Raw genomic sequence first — 5,526 nt, 5'->3', positions numbered from 1 at the left:
GTTTTCTCCAAGATCGATTTGCGATCCGGTTATCACCAGATAAGGGTGAGGGGTGAGGATATCCCCAAGACCGCTTTCAGGACTCGTTATGGTCATTACGAGTACACTGTAATGTCTTTCGGGTTGACAAACGCTCCAGCAGTGTTCATGGATTACATGAATAGAGTTTTCCGTTCGTTTCTGGATAAATTTGTTGTTGTCTTCATTGATGACATACTGATTTATTCCAAGACTGAAGGAGAGCATGCGGAACACTTGAGGACCGTGTTGCAGATTCTAAAGGAGAAGAAACTCTATGCAAAACTGTCGAAGTGTGAGTTTTGGAAGAGTGAGGTGAAGTTTTTGGGTCACGTGGTGAGTAAGAAGGGAATAGTCGTAGATCCAACTAAGGTGGAGGCTGTGATGGATTGGAAGCAACCAACCACCGTGACGGAGATAAGGAGTTTTCTGAGTTTAGCTGGCTATTACCGAAGGTTCATCAAGGGCTTTTCACAGATAGCCTTGCCAATGACAAAGTTAACCCGCAAAGACACTCCGTTTGTTTGGACTCCTGAGTGCGAGGAGAGCTTTCAGACATTGAAGGAAAAGTTGACCACTGCACCTGTGTTAGTGTTACCTGAGCCGAACGAGCCATTTGAGGTGTATTGTGATGCCTCATTGAAGGGTCTAGGGTGCGTGCTGATGCAGCATCATAATGTGGTGGCGTATGCCTCACGACAGTTGAGACCTCATGAAGTTAGTTACCCTACGCACGATTTGGAACTCGCTGCGGTTGTGTTTGCCTTGAAGGTGTGGAGGCATTATCTCTATGGGGTTAAGTTCCAAGTTTTCTCTGATCATAAGAGCTTGAAGTATCTCTTTGATCAAAAAGAGCTCAATATGAGGCAGAGGAGGTGGATGGAATTGTTGAAGGACTACGACTTTGAGTTGAATTACCATCCGGGAAAGGCAAACGTAGTGGCGGATGCGTTAAGTCGGAAGTCGTTATATGCGGCTTGGATGATGCTTCAAGAGGAGAAGTTGCTCAAGGGATTCGAGAGTCTGAAAATTGGTGCTCGAGAAGTATCCGGAACTTTGTGTTTGAGCCGATTAGAGATCTCAAGTGATTTTAAGTCCGAACTCCTAAAGGCTCATCAAAATGATGAAGCGTTATGGAAGGTGTTACCGGCTATTGAGCAAGGAAAACGGTGGAGAGTGTCGGAAGAAAAAGATGGGTTATGGAGATTCAAGGGTAGGATCATTGTGCCGGATGTTGGCACTTTGAGACAAAATATTCTAAAGGAGGCACACAAAAGCGGATTCTCCATTCACCCGGGAAGTACTAAGATGTACCATGATTTAAAGGCAATGTTCTGGTGGCCGGGTATGAAGAATGATGTGGCGGAATATGTATCAAAGTGCTTAACTTGTCAAAAGGTAAAGATTGAACATCAAAGACCTTCCGGGATGTTGCAACCTTTAGAGATTCCACAATGGAAGTGGGAAAGTATTGCAATGGACTTTGTGTCGGGATTGCCAAGGACTAGGGCTGGTTTTGATGCTATTTGGGTGATTGTGGACCGACTAACGAAGTCAGCTCACTTTTTGCCCATTCGGATGACTTACACCCTTGAGGAGCTAGCACGGTTATACATAAAGGAGATTGTGAGACTTCATGGTGTACCTGCTACTATAATCTCTGATAGAGATCTCGTTTCACTTCAAGATTTTGGGGTGCATTTCAAAAAGCTTTTGGAACCCGATTAAGCTTGAGCATGGCTTACCATCCTCAAACAGATGGTCAATCCGAGAGGACGATCCAAACACTAGAGGATATGTTGAGAGCTTGTGTTTTGGACCAACCGGCGAGTTGGGATCGGTATATGCCATTGGTGGAGTTTGCATACAATAATAGTTATCATGCGAGCATCGGAATGGCTCCGTATGAGGCCTTGTATGGGAGGAAATGTCAATCTCCGCTATGTTGGTATGAAGTTGGAGAGAAAAGTTTGTTAGGGCCGGAAATGATAGCTGAGACTACTGAACAAGTCAAGAAAATCCGTGATAGGATGCTTACGGCGCAGAGTCGTCAAAAGAGTTACGCCGATCAGAGGCGAAAGCCCTTAGAATTTGAGGAAGGAGATCATGTTTTCCTTAAGGTTACTCCGACTACGGGAGTAGGTAGGGTGATTAAGGCAAAGAAGTTGAATCCTCGATACATTGGTCCATTTCAGATCCTGGAGAGGATTGGACCGGTGGCGTATCGGATGGCTCTACCACCTCATCTTTCGAATCTGCACGATGTGTTTCACGTGTCGCAGCTTCGGAAGTACACCCCTGATGCTAGCCATGTGTTAGAACCTGAGTCAGTTCAGTTAAGGGAAGATTTGACGCTTCCAGTTGCTCCAGTCAGAATTGATGATACTAGTATCAAACGGTTGCGTGGAAAAGAGGTTTCATTGGTCAAAGTGGCTTGGAGTCGAGGCGGTGTTGAGGAACACACTTGGGAACTTGAGTCGGAGATGCGAACGGACTATCCGCATTTATTCCCAGGTAATTGCACTTGAATTTTGTGGGCAAAATTCCCAATTATATATCAATGATACATAAGTCTTCCATGTATCACCTTAACACTAATTATCCATTCTTCTTTCATTAACCATTCCTTCTCCAAGCAATACTGAATCATTTTCTTTGGGAAAATGAAGAGAATGTCGTGAGTGAGAGAGAACGAGAGAACAATGGCACCATGAACTTTCAGTCTCGATTTCTTATGATTCGTAACTCCTATAAAAAATTTAATCCGATAAAAGTGTTCGTATTCTCATCCTTTACATATTGGCATTATTTTTATCCGGTAGATGTTGACGGTGATGTAGCTCCTTTTTCCCTTGAGTTCGGCTAACTGGAGTTCTAGGAAGCACAGACGATTTCTGACGCTTTCTCCTTCAGTAGCTCGGTCAGAAAGCTTTCCGAAACTTTTAATGATTTTGATTTCATACGAAGGTAGGGGTTTTATTATAAATGCCACAGAAGTCTAGTGGATATTTGCAAATAATTTATGATTGTTTGGAATGACTGAATGATGAATTTGAATTGAAGCTGTGATTGATATTGGTTTTGTGATTGATATTGGTTTTCTGATTTTGATGGAGTTGCTAAAATTCTGATTTTGTGTAATTATGATGAATTGGTTGAATTGTGGCTGTAAAAGGTAATTGAATTAGTGTTACTTGTTAAATTGTAATATGATGAGTTAATTATTAAAGAAATTGTCGTATTGATAATTGTTGAATGGAGTTGGATTTGAGTTTGGCTTGGAAAGTGATAATTTTGAGGGAGCCTGCATTGGTGCTGAAGTCCAATTTTTAAGAGGGATTCTGTCCATTTTTATGTAAAAATAACTGAAAACGTAATTTTATTTTGAAAATCTGATTTATAAATTTTGTTTGATTTTAAACTATTACGGAAAGAGTTATTTTCAATCCGATTTATTAAGAAAAGTATAATCTTTTAAATTCACACTCTTTTGAGAAGAGATTTTGTTTTAAGTTATTATATGAATTTGGTTTGTTAAGAGAAAGAAAGAATGAGAAAAGGACATGGCACGTGTGATTATGAAATGTTTAAAAGGTCACGAGAGGGTGACGGAAAGTAAATGGTTATAGTGCCGATGGAAAAATGTTAAGCTGTGGGCTTTATATGTGAATGATTGTGCGGGGATGCCCGTGTGTATGGAATGGCTTTCAGGAGAAAGTGGCACATACTTCAGCTGGAGAATCAGCGCCTGCAAGTACTTGCAGAGGTCATGTTCGGCATACTTCAGTTGGAGAATCAGCGCTTGCAAGAAGTAGAAACTTGCAGAGGTTATGCTGCTGGAATGCCTTATCTGACCTGCGAGTCGGATTGCGTCGGGTGTGGGTCGAAACCGACAAACAAGCTCATTACCTGCGTAGGACTAGACATGCATCATCATTGTTTGCACATTTGCATTTGATTATGTTTGCTTATCTTGTCTCTCTGTGATTGTGCTGTTTGTCTTATTGCTATTTGTTTGTGTGTTGATCTGTTTTCTGTGCTATTAGTTTGTGTATTGAGGTGATTGAGAACTGAGGTTGTATTGAGATTTGTCTTAAGCTCGAAAATTTAAAAGAAAGTATTTAGTTATCTAAAGTATAATTTAAAAGTATTTTCAGGGGTTGGTAAAAATATAGTTCTTTTGAGTAAATGGATTATTTGCATTTTAATCTTTACTTTTACGGCATTTCCCGTTTCCTACTGAGAACGTGTGGTTTATTCTCACCCCAAAATCTTCCACCCTTTCAGTGACGGGCTCAAAGGTTCAATATGAAGTTGCAAATGAGTAGTAGATTTACTTGTGATTCCTGTTATTTTTATAGAGTTCCCTCACCCTTATTACTTTAAGTTTTATTTTATCCAGAGGGATAGGTATTGTATTCAAGTTTTATATTGAATTTATTTGTATAACACCTATTATTATTAATAACTATGTGATTATTATTATTTGAAAATCTTTGATATTTAATTTTAATTACTAAAAATAAATTTTCGGAGTTTTCTATAAAATTGAAACGCGGTACCGAACTAAAGGCTCAATATTAAATAGTTAATAAGGAAAACAGGTTAGTAATGCCTTACCTTTGGCACGATCATGACGTGTTAAAAGTTAGGGTGTTACAAGGTAACTCTCAAAACAAAAGTTCAAAGAGAGAAATCTAAAAATAAAAGACTAAAAAAAAATAAAAAAGAGTTTAAATGTTATCACTATAAAAAAATTAGAAAAGAATTTCTCAAAATTTTAACACAAATCTGTATTATTAGAAAGCATCTCAAGAATTCAATCTAATTAATCTTTTTTTACTCTATATATATTTTTATTCAAATATATATGTAAATATTATTATAATTATATAAATTTTCTTTTCTCACATGATTATAGTATGTGTATTAACTTAGCTCATTAGAAATAAAATTGACAAAATAAAATAAAATAAATAATGACACTTACTTGTATTTGTTCTTGAAGCTCTTTTATATTTCTAGAACTCTATGTGTACAAATGAAGTAAATGGAAAATATTTCAGTTGTATTTGAATGTATTGTATGTGTTAGAGAATCATTAGAATCAATTTACATCAGTTAGTATCGTTTATATTTATATAGCATATCTGTATATTAATTGTAAGATTTTATGCCTTTATTACTTGATTCATCTAGCACCTATAAATACCCCTTGTATATTGTACTTTTCATTACATTGAATAATACACAAAATACTTTCTTTAGATTGGTCTCTTGTTTCTAACGTGATATCAGAGTCATGATATCCTCCTTGAGGAGAATATGTTGTTTTTTCTTTGGTTGAAATTACCGTATTTTTCATACTTTTCTTCCGTGCCATTTTTTCTCTTCCCTTTTGTCAATGTTTTAATGCTTTTTCACCTCTCCAGATTACAGTTCTCTTCGAATTTTCGGTTGTGTCTGTTTTGTTCTTCTTCAGCCTCATGAGCACAGTAAACTTGAATC

The sequence above is a fragment of the Arachis hypogaea genome, chromosome 2 (assembly GCF_003086295.3).
Source record: "Arachis hypogaea cultivar Tifrunner chromosome 2, arahy.Tifrunner.gnm2.J5K5, whole genome shotgun sequence".
In the NCBI taxonomy this organism is placed as follows: Eukaryota; Viridiplantae; Streptophyta; class Magnoliopsida; order Fabales; family Fabaceae; genus Arachis; species Arachis hypogaea.
The sequence above is the reverse complement of the archived record's forward strand: the minus strand, read 5'-3'. Positions refer to the sequence as shown.